Source organism: Crocodylus siamensis, chromosome 7 (assembly GCF_052110815.1).
Source record: "Crocodylus siamensis isolate JL-2025a chromosome 7, ASM5211081v1, whole genome shotgun sequence".
In the NCBI taxonomy this organism is placed as follows: domain Eukaryota; kingdom Metazoa; phylum Chordata; order Crocodylia; family Crocodylidae; genus Crocodylus; species Crocodylus siamensis.
The window spans coordinates 65,298,946-65,320,364 of NC_143401.1; the positions used below are offsets into that span (position 1 = coordinate 65,298,946).

At 46.2% G+C, this 21,419-nt stretch overlaps 1 protein-coding gene across 1 annotated transcript in view; it reads right to left on the minus strand.

The window, feature by feature from the left end:
- The window catches only part of PANK1 (pantothenate kinase 1), a 105,801-nt gene that overhangs the window by 67,875 nt on the left and 16,507 nt on the right, over positions 1 to 21,419 (minus strand). The gene's annotated exons all lie outside the window — the stretch shown is intronic.

Below are 21,419 nucleotides of genomic sequence, written 5' to 3' on the forward strand. Positions count from 1 at the left end.
AGAAAAGTTTATTAAGGAGGCCATCCTTGAGGGACTGGCCCAGGCTAACATTCTAAGGGACAGCCAGCACGGGTTTGTTGCGGGTAGGTCTTGTTTGACCAATCTTACTTCCTTCTATGACCAGGTGACCTATCACCTGGACAAGGGAGAAGAGATTGATGTCATATATCTTGACTTCAAAAAAGCTTTTGATCTGGTATCCCATGATCACCACTTGGCCAAACTGCCCAGTTGTGGCCTTGGCTCCACCATGATCCGCTGGCTGGGAAATTGGCTTCGTGGTCGGACCCAGAGGGTTGTGATTGATGGCAGTCACTCATCGTGGTGCCCTGTGACCAGTGGGGTCCCTCAAGGCTCTGTCCTGGGACCCATACTGTTCAACATCTTCATTAACGATGTAGACATTGGAGTCAGGAGTGGACTGGCCAAGTTCGCCGATGACACCAAACTTTGGGGCAAAGCATCCACGCCAGAAGATAGGCGGGTGATCCAGGCTGACCTGGACAAGCTCAGCAAATGGGCAGACGAGAACCTCATGGTGTTTAACACCAATAAATGCAAGGTTCTCCACCTTGGGAGGAAAAACCTGCAGCACCCGTATAGGCTCGGCAGTGCTACGTTGGTTAGCACTACAGAAGAAAGAGACTTGGGGGTCATCATTGACCACAAGATGAACATGAGCCTGCAATGCGATGCTGCGGCTAGTAAAGCGACCAAAATGCTGGCGTGCATCCATAGATGCTTCTCAAGCAAATCCCGGGACGTCATTCTCCCCTTGTACTCGGCCTTGGTGAGGCCGCAGCTGGAGTACTGCGTCCAGTTTTGGGCTCCACAATTCAAAAAGGATGTGGAGAAGCTTGAGAGAGTCCAGAGGAGAGCCACGCGCATGATCAGAGGTCAGGAAAACAGATCTTACGATGACAGGCTGAGAGCCATGGGACTCTTTAGCCTGTAAAAGCGTAGGCTCAGGGGTGATCTGATGGCCACCTATAAGTTTATCAGGGGTGACCACCAGGATCTGGGGGAACGTCTGTTCACCAGAGCGCCCCAAGGGATGACGAGGTCGAACGGTCACAAACTCCTGAAAGACCGTTTCAGGCTGGACATAAGGAAGAATTTCTTTACTGTCCGAGCCCCCAAGGTCTGGAACAGTCTGCCAGCGGAGGTGGTTCAAGCACCTACATTGAACACCTTCAAGAGTAAATTGGATGCTTATCTTGCTGGGATCCTATGACCCCAGCTGACTTCCTGCCCTTTGGGCAGGGGGCTGGACTCGATGATCTCCCGAGGTCCCTTCCAGCCCTAATGTCTATGAAATCTATGAAATTGCCACCAAGAAATGATCCTGCTATTTCTGTCCCTTAACATATAGAATATAGTTCAAATCCAGCTAACTCAATTTTATCCCTTTAAAATATAGTTCATGGGATCTTATTCAGTTTTTAGGCATCTTGTTCTTGGGCAAATTCCCAGTAGCTTTTAAAAAACAAATAGCTGAAACCAACTCTCACATAACTGTAGCCTAAACATTAGCTTACAAAACCTTGATAATTGCAGAGATGCAGTGGGATATATAGGGAGAAACAAATCAATTGGTATTTTGCTTTTACTTACGACATACTGGATAATATCAGCTAAGGGAGAAGAGTAGCAGCACAGGGTGAGCATCATTGCTAACAGTATTCAAATTGTGCATAAATGCCAAAACTTGTACTTATCCGAGTATGAAGTCCCACTTAGTGGGTGTGCATGGGATGGGTGGCTAGGCCTGGTGGACAATCAGGAATCAAGGGTAGTGGATGGAGTTACAAACCAGAGTCAGAGAAGACAAGCAGAGTTCAGGGACAAACTGGATCTGGAAACTAGGAGATTGACAGATGAGCAAGTCCAGGAACTGGCTACATCAGAAAAGTAGGAGGTCAGAAAGCAGGCAGAATTACCAGAGACATTCTGACATCAAGAGCCCTGGGTTCAAGGCTGCAGGCCTGACATATCCTCCCTCCCCACCATGCAACAGGCACTGTTGTGCATGCTTGCGGGGGAGAGTGGCACTTTAATTAGAGCTGCTCCACTTTAAAGTGCTGCAGTGTCTAGTGTATCAGTGTCCCCATGTTTCAAAATGACAACAGGAACACTTGAACTAAAGCTCTTTGAACAAGCTTTAGTTCAAACACCCCTGCAACCATTTTGAAGTGCAGGGACCCTGATGCACACGATGTGGAAGGCTGCTGGAGCGCAGTAATTACCATGCTTCAGCAGACTTGATTAACAGTCTGCTCCCACTGCTGTAATTACAAAGCGTTGGAGCAGCCTCATGCACAGGCATCCTCAGTTACCTAAGCCCTGGAGAAAGCAGTAGTTCAGGCACACTGCTCAATATTCCCTTTTGGTGAACTTTAGGTGCCCCCATAGTCAGCACCTAGCCATTCTGCACTATATTTGAGAAAAGACTAGGGCTTCCTATTTGTTGTGGATAGATCCTAGGTACGTAACCATATTGATTTCAATCATCTTCCTGGGACAGTAAACCTACATTTTAGGCCTTGCAGTGTTTAAGTGAAGGTTCCTACAGGATTGATTTGGATCATGCCCTTAAAGGCCTGATCTATAGACCCCAAATCAGTGAAGACTTTCAAATGGTGAGGCCTTGAATACAAATTGGTGGAGATGCAAAAATAGCAGAACACATAAACCATCTTTCTCCGCATTGTAGTAGCTGTATAAAATAACAGTTTGCGACGGTTAGAGCCTTGGGCAACGTGTTCAAAACAGCTGTTTGCAAAAAGCCTGGAATCTTTGTACAAATCCAGTTTTTACCACTGCTTTAGTTCTGGTACTTAAGCACAAGTGGCGGTGCACTGCTGCCATTCTCAATCAAATGAAACATGTGAAAAGCAACAGGCAGTATATATGTCACAACCCACTAGTTGAGAAATTCTACACCGTCATCAGAAAGATCAGGGTGACTGCTGGCAGAACATTTGGTGAAGTACTAGGCACTTTCACATTTTGTTTTAGCAAATTAACTAATTGTCTGTGCTCCTTGCTTGTAGCTCTTTTAAGCAAGCTTACACTCATCACTGTGAAAAGGTAAACTTCTAAGTGTGGTTATACGGATAACTTTAGCCATTTTAAAACTCAGCATGCTTTGGTTCATCAAAAACAGCAGTGAGGAAGTGGAAATTTCAAAGCAAACATTTTTAAAAGAACTGGCAAGCTGAATTGGCCAAGCGAAAAAAAACATTTCCCATCCACTCATTTATATGTGGCAGATTTCAGGAGGGAGAATTTTTTCTTTCTTTCTTTTTTTGCTTCTCAGTAGTACAGCTGTATTGAGACTTCAATGTCCACTGCTTCCAAAGAGGCCAGCAACTATAGTCCTTACTCAATGCTTAATAAAATAATCTGTCTTTAAAGGATTTTCCCGATTAAGAATTGACTACAAACAGTTTGTGCAGTGAGCAAGCGTGGGGTGAAAGAAAGAGAGGCTCCCTTCCACTTTGATGGTCTGCTTAACAGCCAGGATCAATTATACTTTGGAACGTATAGGGACCTCTCCTTCTCTGGTTCAGCCACATCCTGGCCTAGAGCAGGGGTGTTAAAGTCACTGGCCCTGATCAGGGCACAGGGTGTCTGGCTTGCTGCCCAGGGCTGCCTGCTCCTAGGTTTACTATATTTCCAGTTCCAAAAAAATGGACACCTATCGGGGGCGCAGGGTGAGGAAGAAGTGTATATGATGTGGGGGGGACAGTGTCCCTCATACTGAACCTGCAGCACCCCTCCCCCCCTGGGCCATGCTGGTTCTCCTCACTGCCACCTTGAGCCCCACATCTCTGCTGGTGCCCCTCACTCTCAAGTCACAGCCTCCCCAGCCCTGTGCCCCCACTCCCAACCCATAGCCCTCTGCTCCCCCCAGCCTTGTTGGAGGTGGCCCCCAGCAGCTGCCCCTGTCCTGACTGGGACCAGCTCATGCAGGTGGTGGTGGAGTGAGTCCAGCCCTGGGGTAGGCTAGAATGAGGAGGGGAGGTCTGTAGTACCCCCCTCCCTGAGCTGGGGCTCCTGCGCCTCACCAGGCAGTTTGGCCATGGCTGCCACCCTGGGCAATGTCTCCCACTGGCCCCACTCCTGTGAGTAAGGGCACCAGGCCTGGTGATGGCGGCCCAACCATGTGGCTTCCTGTCCCCCACCAATGCCATTCCCCCAGGTGCCTCCCCCTTGCCCCTCCTTCAGCCCCAGCACCCAGCCACATTCCCCCAGTGCTGGCAGGCACCCCACACCCTCACATACCCATCCTTCCACACACCCCTGCCACAAACACCCATACCATCCTAGACAGTCCCCAAGCCCTGGCCCTCTAACCCCTGCTCCCCATACTCTTACCTACGTCCAGCTGCTGGGGCTGCTCCCACCACCCTGACTGTGCAGGTCATGTGAGTGTGCGCACACAGGTGTACATTGTGCCCCCTGCCGCTCTTTGCAGACTGGAAAACTGGCAGCCTGTGAAGGGAAACCCGCAGTTTCCTCCTTTGAAGAGGAAAACCTGGTTTTCCTCAGCAGACAAAAAACCCGGATCCCTAACATGCATGCCACTAGGGCAAGCTTTATGGTAATGGTAACCTTACCTACTCCCCCATCAGTGTGCTGAGAAACCCCCTCAGCTGGGCTGCCTGCTCCCCTGGCTCTCTATTTGCCTGGACGCTTGCTATTTTCCTGTTCTTTGCCCTGCTTTTTAAAAACCGTGGCTTTATTTTCTTTTGCTACCAGTTAGTCCTGGTAGCAAATTCTGCTGCTTGCTACATTGCAAATTAGCAACAGGGACCATGGTTTAACATGCAAGGCATGTGGTTTGTGGTACCACAAACAGGTTTGTAGCACCACAAACTGTATGTGCCTGCGTGTGTGGATGTGGCCCAAGAGTTTACTCTCAGACAAATAAGCCAAGGTTTATTTAGACTTTTGATGTTGAAAAGCTGTACTTATGATGCCAAGCTAAAACTAGAAATTACAAAATTTAATACATTCTTGATAAATTAATAAACAACATTTTAAAAATACTGATTAACAGTATTTAAGAGTTTTGTAAAGGAAAGGGTTGAACTGTAAGGACAATTTTTTTTTCCGTAAAGGCTCTAGCTACCTGGTTACCAGGAGGCAGAAAGAGAAACATGATTTTAGAAACAAATCAAATACATCTCATTATGGCAGTGTCATGTTGGTTTGCCACAGTTCTGTTCCGTGATATTTTGAAGGTTGCTGACCTGTTAGAACAGCATAGACAGCACCGTGTCTACAATGAACAAGTTTCTCTTTAAAAAAAAAATAAAAAAGCTCATTTATAATCCTCAGTTGTTTACAAAGTCAATGTGTGTCGGGAACACAAAAGAATGTGGAAAAAAGAAATACCAATGGAGACTTTTCTCTTATAATTAGGCCCACTGTGCTAAAAGCACTCTGTTAAAAATAACTTCCAGGACCTTTCCTGCATTTAGGGCAACTAACACTTTATTCTGAGAAATTAAGAGAGTTTCAGTCACACATTTTATTCCAGGAATCATAGTGTAAGTCGTCCTATATGCACAATAGATATCACCGAATCTCTTGTGAACAAAGAGTTCTTTTGAACATCGTGTGTTTAGTGATACTTTTTTACTTGGCTTATACTTTACCTTCCTGAGAACAATCAAATTTAGCTAAAACTATATCAATCAGTTACTAGAGAAAAGCACCAAAAAAGCCCTACTAAAGCACCTGATCTATACAGACATCAGGTGAACTGGGTCCAACTAAGGCGCTGCCTATTCTGGGCATGCGCTGGGCTCAGTGTGGGAGGACACCAAATTTAAAGTAAAGCACCAGAGTGTTTAAAAAACAAAAAATCGTCTGCAAGTAACCTAAACAGGGACATAGAACTAGAAGGGTCATTGAGTTCAGTCCTCTGCAATCTTGAATGAACATCTGTCCATAAGGGTCCACAAGAACATCTACTCCATCCAGTCTAGCCCCTCTCACACTGCAGTTTTCAAAAAACAGGGGGGGCAAAAAAACCTCCCTCTTAATGTGCCATGGGAAGGCAGCAGCACAGTTAAAGACATCAGTAGCCCCTGAGAACAAGGGCTCAGGAGAATTTACCAGAGATTAGATTTCTAGGTAATCCGTAGCACAGTTTTCAGAAAAATCTTCTCGCCCGGTGAAACCAAATTAGAAGGCCTTTTTGTTTCTACTGGTTGAGGAGTTTATGCTAATACAATTATTACCAGCTCTCTCCACCTACTATTTTGAAAAGCACAACATTTCTCAACAACATTTTATCATCCTGTGTTTTATCTTTAAATGTATATGCTTAAACATGATGCAATTTGGCTCTTAGCAGCATGATCAAAGTTCTGAGTAGTTCAGTTGTTGACCTCAAAATACAGTTTGGTGTGCCCCTTGGTGTCACTGTTTGGTTTGGTTTGTGTGATTTTCCTTTGCGTCACTAATGGTTTAATATTTTTTCTAGTGTGTGTCCAGCTGCTGGACAGAGTTCAGGGATCAGAACTGTTACATTAGAAAGTAGATAATTTTTTGTCATTCCCTTTTCATTACAGCAATATCAGCTTGATTTTTTGTGGATATGTCTGTAATGAAGATAAATAAGCTGTAATGTCGCTCTCAGCATAGGTGTTAAGTGTTATATTTGAAAAATGCACATCTCACTGAAACTTTCCAAGCCCTCCTCTTTTTGATATCAAGTGAAAAAATAAATCAAAACCACTACGAAAAAAGATGTTTACTTTGTATGGTAAATATCTAAAATGCCATTGGCACTTACGTACTTTGGGAAAGCATGTGTGTCTGCATTTGTGGGAGGACGTTCCTGAACTCTGGCATAAGTTGGTAACAGGAAAAAGAGGGAATGGACTTAAAGTGGAAGTTCTACAGGAAGCATTCCCAAAACAGAGCCAGCGTTCCTAGTTTTGCAGACTGAATTCTCCCTTCATCACTGGCAGACCACTCTTATACTGTAGTATCACCTTTCAAATGAATAGCATAAAAACAAAAAGTTAAAATCAACAGCTCTTTAAAGTGCTGTTTAAATCTTGTTTGGTGGTGAACTATAGCACAATTGTATATTATTAATCTTTTGTTAAACACAAAATACTTATAGTTTATCTGTTAGCGATCTATGTTTATTTTGGAGTTTATCTGTTTCAGATCGTATACTTACCTGTATCTGGAGCACTGGTGTAAGGTTTTATAGCATTTACCCAGAAGGTATTTTTTATGTTAAGAGATCTCTATAGCGTACATATGTTTATATTCCTGTTTTTTTGTCCTGGCCTGGTTCTAGAGACAGAGGGAAACTGAGCAGTCTGCAGTTCCCCCACAGCACAACTGCCAGCTAACAATTCCCTTCAGCTGGAGAAGGGGAGTACATACCCGAGTTACCTGAGCTACACAAAAAACATGGATTTAAATTCTTAGGCCTCTATTATGCAGAAGTACAAACACATTTTCTAGAAATTGACCATAAGAGTTTTTTCTCACTTTAAAACCATCAAAATCATGATATAATAAATGATTTTAGGAAAAGGACATACTAATCCTACTGTTTGCCATTTAAATTCCTTCTAAATTCTGAAGGTTTTAACTTTACTGGCCCATGTTTATTTGTGTTGGGATAGACAGCAAGTCAGTGAGGGAACTGTGATAAGTTCCTAGGACATCTATTCTTATGAACTGTATACAATCAGCTGGTTAACGGTGAAAACACAGTTTGTGTTTATTTATATCCAGACTGCCAGCAATAGCCACATGACTAAAAAATTACTATGGTGTCTATTTTAGAGTTGCTTATCTTAGATAATTCATTGCCTGAGAGCATGAGTCAGTGCCAAAAATGAGTCATTCTAATTTTACTCTAACATTATACATAAAGTAAGAGTTTTTCCCCTTCATTTATTTATTTCTGCGTATTGTTTTTCCTGTCACAAAGTTTGAAAACCCCCCCACTAGAAATAAAGATTACCATCCCCTTGAAACAAGGGAAAGTTTAGATGAACAAAATGCAATTACTCCAAATGGAATTTGGCTTGGACAGAGTGAATGCCTTTTTTTTCTGCCTCATCAAAAAGGACATGGGGCTCTTTAATAACCACAGGTGGCCAGGTCTCAGTGTTTTATATACTTTCTATTATGTCTTTCATTAATATTCATGTATTATAGACATAAGCAAATTCTCACAAGAAAGTCAAGTGTGTTTCAATCTGGCATTCTGCTGGAGAAAAAAGGATGACTGGAGGATGTCAGGACAGGATGGTATTAATTATAAATTCCACATTGTACTGTGTGGAACTATTTACCTTATACAAGCCTGGATTTGTCTAAGAGGCAAGCCTATTATGCCACATGCCTGAGAACTGCCCTGCCCAGAATAGGTGTGATACTTTACAGAAAGAACCTGAGAAGCCATAAAAACTTCAGTTTGGAGACACCATCTCTGACCTATATAAGGCCTACAAAAGGTAGGGAGACGTATGACTGAAAGAACAGGAGATTCACAATCCAAGCACATGAAATGGAGCCATTGCTAAATGTAAGAAAGTCTCAAGGAGAATGCCTGACACTGGTGAGCCATAGATTAATAAAAAGGGAGAACTTGGACTGGAGTTTGGAACGTATTTCCTGGAGTTTTATCAAGATTTGGAGCTCCAGAATGCGTTAGGAGTAAAACTGAGCATAACAAAGGCATTCCTTTGCCAAGCTTCTTCCCCTGATTTATTAAATTATCTCCACAATTAAGTTAAACTCCCCCAAAAAGCTGATAGCTGTGGCTGAGTCCACACTACCATGGATGTTTGTTTTCCTAGGGGCAAGGAGGAGTGGCTCATATTGTGCCGCTGGTATTTGTCCTCAGGAAACACCCATGCCATGTACCCTCTGGGTTGGCACACAGCAGGTTACCCCAGGTGGGGCAGGGGAGGCTGGGGCCAGAAACTGTGCTGGCCCTAGCAGCCTTACCTGGGGTCCTGGGGACCTCGAGGAGCTGCAGCTGTGGTGATCCTGTGATTCAGAGCCTGGTTGGCAGCTGGAGTGTGGCTCCAGCCAGCCAGGCTCCAGTTTTGGGTGGCGTATACCCCTGTGTGCACCACACTGTTCTTTTTTTTGCATGGATTTTTTTTGACCCTGGGATCTCCCCTCTCTCCCCAACTCTGCTACCTTGCAGCACAGAGAACACCTAAATATGCAGTGTGTGGTGTCCCAGACCCATCTGGATGTAGCATGTGAGGATAAAGGAGTGGATGGGGGAACTGATTTTGGTTTTCAGGATTGCTGAATTGAAGTACTCATATCCCAAAGAATGCTAGGTTAGATCTTAAATCTGTGCGCACCTTGGAATTCAGAGCTAGAAACAGTAACTTGACTAAACCCAGACCAAGCTAGCTTGAAAAAACATAACAATCTTCTCACAATAGACTGGTGACCACGACATATTGTAATAAACTAGCATAGAGTTAATTTTGTTCCTTTGATTCAGCCTTCCTTTTCATGAATACTATATGATCATAATAAGGCTTCTCAACCCTAACCTTACCTTTAAGTCCAAGTGTACAGCATTATGGTTTTTCTTTCACAGACCAGAGATAAAGAAACCACTAAAATATGGTGGCCATTTCTGTTAGTTTTGGGGACACAGACTATGTCATGCTCCAATTTATTTTGAGATTTGTTCCAACTGAGTTTCTATTGATGGGACAAGATTAAAGAATGGGATTAAACTGAGACTGTAACAGTATTTTAAATTAACACCTTTTTATCTCACTGACTTCGGATTCAGTGAGAGTTTATGCTCCCCTTTTTACATTTCAAAACAATTTGCTGTTATTTTAATCAGTTAAAATACAAAAAGTACATACACAGTCACCCCAGTGGATCACAGCCTGTAGTACTTGCAAGTATTGACAGCATAAAAAAGCAGGATCAGGCCCAAGTATAAAAGATATTTGTGCTCCCTATTGGCTAACCAAAGGATATCAAAGACTTCTTGGGGAAATGCCATATCCCTCTGTTTATTGGATCTTTCACTCAGAAGAATTACTTTGACTATTAAAAGTTCTTCATCACAATTTCACACTAGCATCAAGTTATTTGAAAATGTGTCAGTAGGAACTTGGAGCTTTACTAAAAGCTTTATGCCATGTTACTTTTTAGAAAGGTCAGTTTTGAGATTTGCCATTGAAATGCAATTTATTTCGTTAGTGTTTTAACAGCACAATAAATGCTTATGGCACTTGGAAGAACAATTAATAAACATAGGGAAATCTACAAGATTTAACACTGCAACTCAAGAAAACTCAAGAAACCAACAGGATGAGTTACCAGACTAATAGAAGTGAATGATTATTTATCTAAAAAGGTTAGAGTTAAGTTTTAAATTGGATTTTAATTTTGTTATTTAAATAAGTGTATTAAATACATTATAAAAAGGGGTTTTATTTTTAATGAAATACGAGGTCAATACAAAGTATATCAGGGAATAAACTTGTTATTTCATTACTTAAAATTACAATTATTAAATTATAATTTTATATTTATTACAATGGTGTAAATATGGTGAATCCAGAAATGTCTACCAAAAATTACAGCCCATGTGCTTTTCTATAAGGAAAAAAGAAAAGAAAAGAAAAGAGGGGAAAAAAGGGAGGTAAAAGGTATCTAACTTTTGAGATCAAGCCATTACTGTATTAAGAGCTTAATTCTGAGAGGGACCTATGGGCTGTGCTACAGGGCTCAAGAGACTGGCAGAGTCATCAGGAGTTAGCACCTGGTTTCTGACTTGATAATCCTCATGAGATGTTACTGTGTTGTCTCAACTCACTGTGGACCCAGAAGTCCTATTTTATAGTTTCTCCCTCCCTGTCTGTGTCCACATGAGCAGAGGTGAGCATTTGCAGCAGCACAAGTAGTAACGGCACAAATTTGTGTTGCTACTTAGCACCACAGTGCACAGTGGCAATGTGTAGGGGGTGCACGGGGGTACATGTGCACCCTCTGTAAGGCCACGCTCCCCACTTAGGCGTGCCCCCCCTGCGAGCGCCGGCTGGAATGAAGCAGTGGACGAAGTGGCTGCAGCCACTTCTGGGAACTCTGCGGCCGCTTTCAGGTGACTGCGATCAGCCGCGGGGGTTCCCCAGTTGGCGAGACTGGGCATGGGGAGACCCCCTTCCAGTCAGTGAGATTTGGTTGCTGACTGGTCACTGGTGGCCCTGTCTCAGATGGCACCCTGCACCCCAGTTAGCCAGGGAGAAGAACGCGGGAGAGGCACTGCAGAACCCCTGTGCTGAGGCACCCTGTGCCCCCATACAGTGGAGCAAAAAGCCCTGTGGCTGTGGCCTCCACTTTGGCATGCTTTCTGCTACTTTTTTCTTCCAGGTTCTTTTTTGCTACTGGGAAATCTCAGTAGGAGATTTTGCCCCAGTGCTGCAAATTAGCAATGCTGTACACAGTTTAACGTGCAAGATGTGCGATTAATTTGTGGTGCTACAAACCACACTTGCCTGCATGTTTGGATCCGGCCTTGAGTCCCGATTTGACTATGTTCTCAAGTTTATATAGAAATTTATACATCTAAAAACATTTAAGGTTTTTTGTTTCATTAATATAAATCATATTGATTATGCTGTTTAACAATATACCCTTAGAACAGAAAGCAAACCATAAGCAATGTTCAGCAAGTGCATGGGATACCAGTATTGTGGTGTTAGCACCCTGAAATAGATGTGCTCCCATTATTTTCAAGGATTTTAATAGTCAGTTTCTGGGCTGCTAAAAATGACAAGAGCTAGTCAGTTCTGGAGTTGCTATTGGAAGTTTTGAAACTGAGGAGAGAGAGAGCACTGCAAGCCATGCTATTAGAAGAACAGCCATCGCAATACCAGCTATGAGAAAGAAACCTTTAAAATGACAACTAGTCTAGTAGCAGCCCTTTAACAGCTGTTTCCATTTATCAATTTCTGTACTTTTAACTGGAATACAAGTTACATTACAAAGTAGGGAGTGAGACTGAGCGATTCTATGCAAATAACAAATATGGATTATGTAAATAATAGGCAAACATTGGGACTCCAGAAGCCAGGAAAGATTTGCATCTTACAGACTAATAAAAACAGAGATGCATAAGCTTTCCTAAGCAGAAGCTTACTTCACCAGATATGAAGATCCTGTCCCTTCTTTGCATCTTATGAAATAAACTGATGTTTCTGACAGTTTACACATCTGTTTTAATTAGTCTATAATTATATGATGCAAAAAAATCAGTCCCGTCTTCTGCCTGATTTTAGATAACGTGGCTGTCTGTCTCTAAACATTGGGAGTTTTATTGTGTTTTGCAGTGAAACAGATTCTGTATTTACCTGGCACTTAAATGGATTAAGTCAACCTACCCTGATTAATAATAACAATAATAAAATATTTTTAAAATATTACTTCTGAATGACAGGACCAAACAGCCAGAGAGAATGCTACAATTACAGGAAGATGAAAAAATAGATACATAGTAGAGTTCCTTAGTTAATCTTTATTTTCAGTCTCACCTATATTTCCCCTTCTAGTTTCAGTAGTTGTTATTTTTAATATGCCTAATTCTACAAGATGCTTTTCCCACTTCATGTCTCCTGGATCTTTGCCACCCACAGTGCACTATACATGTAGGGCAAAGGTTCTCAACCTTTCCAGATTCAAGGGACCTGTAGCAGGACAGGCCCTGGGACAGCCATGGCACCCCCCAGAGTCATCCTAATCCTGTCCATACCCCTGGTCCTCTATATAAACCCTACTTGTTCCTCTCTCCTGCTATGCCTCAATGACCCTTTGTTATTAATTGGGGAGCTGCCCCTGAGTCCTTGAATGCTCTCACTGGCCTTTACCAATCTAACAGACCCCTCAGAATCTCTGGATCCTTGGTTCACTGGCTCCATGCTGCTCTGTTCTCCATAGGTGTCCGTTTTCACCCTGGTGGACCTACTGGTGCCTAGCTGGCACTGTGTGCCAGTGATCACCACCTATGGCCCAAATGGTTCTTATTTAAGCCTTGGGACTTTTGATCATGGCCTCCTGTACCCCTACAGTCATGCCCATGTCTTGCAGATGTTACTCTGGCCACAATTTAGTTATTTTGTAGAGGCCTCAGTCAATCCTCTTGCTTTGGCCCTGCTTTTGCCTGTCTAGCTGTAGGCTTTCAGCCCTGACCCACTGATTTCAGTCCAGCTCTTTCAGCCTCAGCCCTCTCCGGGTATCTGCTCTCTAGGCCCTGTCTTATGCCTTCTCTCAGCCACCCTGCAATCTCTGACCAAAAGCAAGGCTGCTCTCAGCCCAGCCCCTTCCCCAGCATCTCTGACCAGGACAAAGCTGCTCTTGGTTCAGCCTAGCCCTCCATGGCATCTCTGACCCAGGTCAAGGCTGCTCACAGTTCTCCCTCCTTCTAGAGTGTTCGGTCTTCTAACCCATGTAGCCACCAGGTCCTGAACCCTGGAAGGGCTCTGTGTTGGGGGTCCCTGAAGCACCCCTATGGCCTCCAATCTACCACTTACAGCCATATCCAGTTGCCTATTCTAAAACTAGAACAAAATAAAACCCACAAGCAGCTGCTTCAAACTCAAAATCTCCACCGCTGGGGCATCATACCACTTCCCATTCTCTGGCTCCCTCTGCCTTAGGAGTACCTTGCATTTTCTGTTGCTCCTTTTCCCCCAGTCTAAAATGGCAAGAGCTCCTCTCTCAGCAGAGCTCCAGGCAACACTATGGCTGTGTCTCAGAAACCCAGGTTAATTCCCCTGGGCTCCTCCCTGTTCCAGTCAGGTGTTCTCTTGACGAGTGGCAGGTGTGTCCCCTCACCTTAATGGACAGCTTACTACCTAGGCTGAAGTTGTTCCCTTGCTGCCTTCTGTACTGCAGTTAACTGCACTTCAACTGTCTGGGGCTCTTTCTGCTGCAGTCTTTCCTGTAAACTAACAGGAGCCCCAGGCTTCCTGTTACAGCACCCCTTAGAAATTGCTAGCTTTTTGACTCTAGAAAAATAATGGAGAAATTCTTTTGTTGCAGAGAACTCAGAAAGCCCACAATAGGTCAGCATGTTTTTGACACTATGGATTCCTATTTGAAATCTCTTTGGGTTTATCTTGTGAATCATCTTTGTACATCTAACAGTGCTAACATAGCATGGCTCCCTATGGGACCCTTGAAAGGATCTCAAAGCACCACATTCCATGGCACCCTGACTGAGAATCACTGATGTAGGAAAATGCAACAAAGGAAATGGTGGGCATCCGGGAATGTAGTAGGTGGGCAGGGCTGGGGCCAGAGCTAGGCTCACAGGGCAGTAACCCCCACCCGCCTATCCTGGGAGTTTTGGTGAGGTGTTGTAGGCTATGGGGGAAGAGGTGCTGACCCAACCCACAACAGCTCATCAGAACTCCCTAAGTGGCCCTCCAGCCAAAATTATTGCCTGCCTCTGTCTTAAGTCCACAGCATCACAGAGTTGGGAAGGACCTCAGAGATCATCTAGTTTCCTCCTTGCACCGATCCAGAATTTGTTGTTCCCAGGTCCTCCCAGACAGGTGCCTGTTGAGACTTTTCTTGGAAACCTCCAATGAGGCAAGCTTCCCTGGCCAGCTTGCTTCATTGTCCATCCTGCATTTTGTGGGTGGCACATTTATTAAAATCCACTGGACACAACTGGGGGGGGGCTCAAAAATGGCCTTATAATCATCAAGCTTCTGCCAGTAACAAATTTTTCCTCCCTGGACTTCCTTTCATTAACTATTTCTCCTTTTTCTCCATAGGATGTAAAGCCAACCCACTGACAGTGCAGAATTGGGCATACAAACTGAACATTTAAATATGCAGGACAGAGAAGCTAGAAAGAACCATTACTGACTTCTGCAAGAATGCCCTGAAAATCAGCTTCTTTCAGGAGCAAAGTTTCCTAACCTGAGGCTAATCCCACAGGGGTGAGATGCAAGACACAGACTGCACCAACTCCCTGTCGCAGTGCCTCTGCTGATGTTTCTGCAGGTGGATCTTTGACCCTCTGCTGAAGTTTCCTGCAGACTCATCTCTTCCCTACCATTAGAAGTAACATCATCCCAGAGCTGATGAGCACATCCAAATGGCTGTTGCCATTGCCATTCATATCTCTGCCTTGCAAGTAACATCTATCTGCAGCACAGCGAGGTTCCAGGGATGCTGCCTGAGCAGTTAAGGAGCTGGTTCTCTTGAGGCTCTAAGAAGTAGCCGTTTCATGTGATCCTGTATAGGTAATCAAGGAACAGCTCCCTACTTAATATAAACAGTGTCTTTATTATAGCAGTTTCCTACACAGCTACTACAGGGCCTACTGTTCTTCCCCTGCCTCTCTAACCCTCATTTTTCCAGTGTCCTCCCCTCACTTCCTGTTCCTCTTTTGCACTCCTCCTTTTCTCCTGCTGCTGGTTTTGCCTCTGAGAGCCACACAAATTGTTACAGTAGCAATCACTTGTCTCTTTTCATGAGGGTAGAATGTGTGTGCAGACCTGCAGCTGTAGCCTCCTATGCACTCCCTGTACCAGAACCACCACTCCTGCTAGCGGTTCTCCAGTGCTTTCTAGGTCTAATCCTCCCCAGCAGTGCCCCCCACCCCTTGATGCTACATAGCTCCACCTTTCACCCAGACAACACCAAGACACTTGGTCCCTCTGCTTCTCTGTAAGTTATGTAGCAGACTTCCCTTTCAGACCTTAGGTTGAGCCCCAGGCTTGAGATCCTGCTATTTTGCTTGGTGGAGCCCATCCACCAATCAGGAGGCAGCAAGAGAAATGAACTCACACCCCTTTCCTGTGGGGAGGGGGAGAAGAGTTTCCCTGGACTTGATTGGAGACTGCAACACTGTCAGGTTTGGGCAGTATAGAAAGACTGGAGAGTATAAAAGAAGCTGCGTGCCCAGCATGCAGGATCAGGGATGGAGAAGAGAGCAGAGTGGGGCTTAGAAGACCTGGGGAGAGCTGCTCAGCAGAGTGAAGCAATAGCCCAGAAGAGCCTCTGAAGACTTCTATCAGCGGGGAGCTGTGGATGGCTCCAGCTCTCAATGCGCAGCACAGCACCGTGTCTGGAACCTAATTACCAACTATAGAAATGATCCCTGAAAGTACAGTCTTGGGAGGTGTGTGAGGTGGTGCGGGTCTGCAACCTTTGGCATGTGGCCACAGACAAGGTGCACAGGCTGGTGCACAGATCAGGATCTTTGGAGCTGCTTGGGTAGCTCAGGTCCCCAACCCTTGCACGAGGCCAGGAGCTGAGTGCAGGAAGCGCTGCATGGAAGGTGAGACACCCTGGGAGCCACTTGAGGTGGCTGGGGTCTACAGCTGCTGATACGGGGCAGCGGCTCAGTGCAGATGACACTGCCCAGGGGGTCCAAGAGCAGGCTAAGCCCCGGTGCTGCACAGGCTGTCTGGGCCTCCAACCCCTAGCACAAGGCAAAGTGCCCACTACATTCAGCTGTGCCTGTGGCCCTAAGCCAGACTGCGGCAGCAGAGTCAGGCGGCAAAAAACCCAGCAGGGAACAGACTTCGACCTGGAGGATGGGAGGTAACCCTCTGGGACTGTGGAGTACTAAGTTACCCTAGAGAGAGGGTCCCCACAGAGGATGGACCCCCAGGGTTGTGCAGGGGCACCACATGGGCTGCTCTTGGGTGATAGCTGGGGGGAGGGGGGCACTTAGGAGTCTTTGGGGTCTCCCTCTCCTCTTCTTTCCCCCCACCTCCTCTCCTGTAGTGGTACCTTGGGAGTGGGGCCCCTGCCCTGGAGGGCACCTAGGTAGTCTAAGGATTGCTTGTTATATTTGTAGACTGTGCCTTACAGCTTATGCGAATAAGTTGAAGTAATAGTTTGTATATTTATAGAGTTATATGGTTACCCAGTCAATACCCTTTGTTCTGGGTTGTTCTATTGTTCATCTGTATTTTGGGTGTGCGCGTGTGTGCACACATGTGTGTGTGCGCGTGCGCTCTTACCCTTTTAATGGTTTTGTTGTAATAATACAGTTATATATAGATAAGTAATTGATTGACTGGGCCTGACTCTATAGGGGATGGAGGCAGCCACAGACTGTTGTGTCCCTCTGTAGCATACCGCCCTGCCAATAATTCCTTCAACTGTAGACCTGGGCTACAGTTATAAGTGCTAGTGGTATGTAGCATTCACTATTGTGGTGCCTGACCTGGAAGAGTTTTCCCCTGCAGAAAAGCCCCGGTGATCTTGCATCTTTGTTTGGAAGCTCGGTATGGAAGCTGCTACAGGCTGGAAACAGCTTTCAGCTTGGATGAGATGTACATGATTTCAGAACACCCTATTTTGTGGCAGCTCCAACCTAGGAGCACATAGGGGATATTTAAACTAATTAACTTTTAAAAAACTAATGATTTTAAAACACAGTCTCAGGCAGAATGCCTCCAGATTTTTAACTTTTGCAGTCTGCAATAGTCATGCCGGGTGAAGGAAAAGGAAGGCCATGGAAGCACGAATAGATTCATAGATGTTAGGGTCAGAAAGGACTTCTATAGATCATTGAGTCTGACCCCCTGCATAGGCAGGACATAGTGCTGGGTTCAGATGACCCTAGCCAGATGCCCATCCAATCTTCTCTTGAAGACCCCCACGGTAGGGGAGAGCACCACCTCCCTTGGGAGCCCATTCCAAATTTTGGCCACTCTAACTGTGAAGTTCTTCCTAATATCCAGTCTAAATCTGCTCTCTGCTAGCTTATGGCCATTATTTCTTGTGACTCCCAGGGGCGCCTTGGTGAGTAGGGCCTCACCAATTCCCTTCTGCATCCCCATGATGAATTTACAGGCCGCCACAAGGTCGCCTCTCAACGTTCTCTTGCGGAGGCTGAAGAGGTCCAGGTGCCGTAGTCTCTCCTCATAGGGCTTGGCTTGTAAGCCCTTAACCATACAAGCAGCCCTTCTCTGGACCCTCTCCAGGTTATCCACATCACTCTTGACTTGTGGCACCCAGAACTGCACGCAGTATTCCAGCTGCGGTCCGACCAGTGCCCGATAGGGGGGAAGTATCACCTCCTTGGCTCTGTTTGTCATGCATCTGCTGATGCATGATAAAGTGCAGTTAGCTTTGCTGATGATTTCGTCTCACTGATGACTCATGTTCATCTTAGAGTCTACTAGGACTCCTACATCCCTTTCTGCTTCTGTGCTGCTGAGCAGGTCATTTCCTAGGCAGTAGGTGTGCTGGACATTTTTCCTCCCTAGGTGCAGCACTTTGCATTTCCTTGTTAAATTGCATTCTACTGTTTTCTGCCCATTTGTCCAACCTGTCCAGGTCTGTCTGTAGTTGTTCCCTGCCCTCCGGTGTGTCCACTTCTCCCCACAGTTTTGTATCATCTGCAAACTTGGACAGAGCACACATCACTCCCCCTTCCAAGTCACCAATGAAGACATCGAAGAGTATTGGTTCAAGGACTGATCCCTGTGGGACCCCACTACCCACTCCCTTCCAGGTCAATACTGACCCATCTACCACCACTCTGGGTACGACCCTCTAGCCAATTTGCCACACAATGGACTGTGTACTCATCCAAGTCACAGCCTCTTAACTTGTTCACCAGAATGGGGTGGGATACCATATCAAAGGCCTTCCTGAAGTGTAAGTAAACAATGTCAACCCTTACTCCTGCGTCCAGGTGTTTTGTAACCTGATCATAAAAAAAGACCAGATTAGTCTGGCATGATCTACCTGCTACAAACCCATGCTGGTTTCCCTGCAGCATAACTTTTCCTGCTAGGCTGTCACATATATGAGCCTTAATCTTTTCAAAGACTTTGCCAAGGATGGAGGTGAGACTGACTGGCCTATAGTTGCCTGGATCCTCCTTCCTCCCCTTCTTGAAAATAGGGACCACACTGGCCCTTTTCCAGTCCTCCAGGACCTGGTCCATGCTCCACGAGTGCTCAAATATTCTTGCCAGTGGCTGTGCAATGATATCAGCCAGTGCCTTCAGTATCCTTGGATGGAGCTCATCTGGGCCTGCAGACTAAACGCATTCAGCCCTTCCAAGTGACTCTGCACCATCTCGGGGTCAGCGCTTGGTAGTCTGGCATCCAGTGCTGCCTCTCTACAATCCCATTGTGGGACTTGTCTTGCCCCTCATTTAGGAACACTGAGGCAAAGAACTCATCGAGGAGTTCAGCCTTATCCTCCCTGTCTGTCACTGTAGCAGGGTGACCTTAGGGGTGCCGTGACCTCCCCTAACACCCCTGCCTACCGTGCCAAATCTGGTTTAAATGCACCCTCTTTATCTAGCCCACCACATCTTTGATGTTAATATGTTCAAGGGAGGCTGCCCCGGACTCGTCTTTGTGCCTGCCTGTCTCACCTTGCGGCTCTCGCCTGCATCGAGGCCTGTCTCCCGCGGCTCTCGTCCTCCCTGGGGCCTTGCCTCTGTACCGTCGCCCTGCACTGGGCCTCGCGGCTCTTGCTGTCCGCACCGGGGCCTACCTCGCCCCGTGGGCCTCACAGCCCTCACTGGGGTCTGTCTCCCTGCGGGCCTGCCTCTATATTAATTGCCTGTGCCGGGGCCTCTCTTATACTGCTGCCCCAACCGGGGCCTGGCGCCTCGCGCTCTCGCCTCCAACCAGGGCCTGCGCCTCGCGCTTCCCACAAATCAGGGCTCAGGCGGCATTGGCCTTACCTAGCCCCCAGACCTCCTTCTTGGGTCTTACACCCACTGGGCTCCGGCAGCCTCAGCCTTACCTGGCCCTAGACCCACCTTCTTGGGTCTTATGCCCCACTGGGGCTTCTTGCATGCGCCCACACTGAGCTCCTCCCGATGCTGCCCACACTGGGGCCGGGTTCGGGACACCCCAAAATGCAGCGCCACTCTCTGACGCTAGGAATCCCCCCCACTACTGGGGAGCTCTTATGAGGCCTCCTCCACCCCTACAGCCTCGCCTGGTCCTCCGGTGTTATACAACAACCACAAAACAAAACCCTCACACTCCTGTGTTTATAACATAAATTCCAAACCAACTGGCTATCCATAACTCCATTCATATCCCTACTACGGTTTTCCTCCACCCAGTATCATCAGACAGACACTGCTCAGACCATCAGGCTGCGCTGCGCTGCTCTGCTCCAGCAGAGCTCCCTCTTCCTCTACTGCCAGAGGGAAACTGACTCTGGCCTCAGCCTGGCTTGTTTATAAAAGCCGGGCCCTGCCCCCTTCTGGTCAGCTGACCAGACTGGTTGTCTTGGCAACCCACACCTGTGCTGCCCTGGTGAGTGGCAGCTGAGCCCATATTCCTGTTATCAGTAGCAGGCACCTTAGTGCCCTGCTATAGTCACCAATTGCTTTTGCCCATTCAGTAATGGTCCTATTCCATCCTAGGCCTTCCTTTTACTCCCTATGTATCTGAAAAATATTTTTTTGTTATCCTTAACTTGGGATGCCATCCTTAGCTCCATGGTAGCTTTGGCCTTTCTAACTGCCTCCCTACAACTGCGAGTAACTCCTCTTTAGTAATCTCTCCCTGTTTCTACTGCTTATGCCCCCTTTTTGTCCTTAGGCTGCTCTGGATTTCTCTGGTCAGCCAAGGAAGCCTCTTGGGCCCTTTCCCCCTTTTCCCCTGCATCAGGATCATCTCCCTCTGTACCCGAAGGATCGTTTCCTTAAGGCACAGCCACCCTTCTTGGGCTCCCATCTCACCAAATCTCTTACTCTGCAGTGCATCGTTGACTAAAGTCTAGTACTTTCACCCTACCCACTCTACGCCTTATGATGAATGCTATTATTTGGTGGTCACTGTCCCCCAGGTGACCACTGACCTGTAGGTCCCCTACTATGTCATCCCCCGTTGCCAATACCAGGTCCAGTAAGGCATCCCCCCTAGTGGGACCTTGTACTTCCTGTGTCAGGTGGAGGTCCTGCACACAGGATAGGAACCTGCATGAACGGTGGGAATTTGCTGTCTGCGTCTCCCAGCAGATGTCAGGGTAACTTAGGTCCCCCATGACTACTGCCTCCCTAGTCTTTATGGTTTCTGAGAGCTGCCTCAGGAGTTCCAAATCTAGTTCTTTCCCTTGGTGTGGGGGGTCTGTAGCAGACCCCTACCACCAAATCCTTTTCTCCTTGACCTCCCTGTATCCTAACCCACAATTCTTCTACTTCTTCCTCCTCTGATTCTGTTTTGATAAGGGTTAAACGTATAACACTCTTTGACAGAGCACAACTCCTCCCCCTTTCTTCCCCACTCTATCCTTCCTGTACAGCTTATAGCCTTCAATGTGTACTGCCCAGTCATGGGTAGAGTCCCCAGATTTCTGTTAATACCACTAAGTCGTAAATGTTTTCTGCAAGCAGGAGTGCCAGTTCATCCTGCTTGCTCCCCATGCTC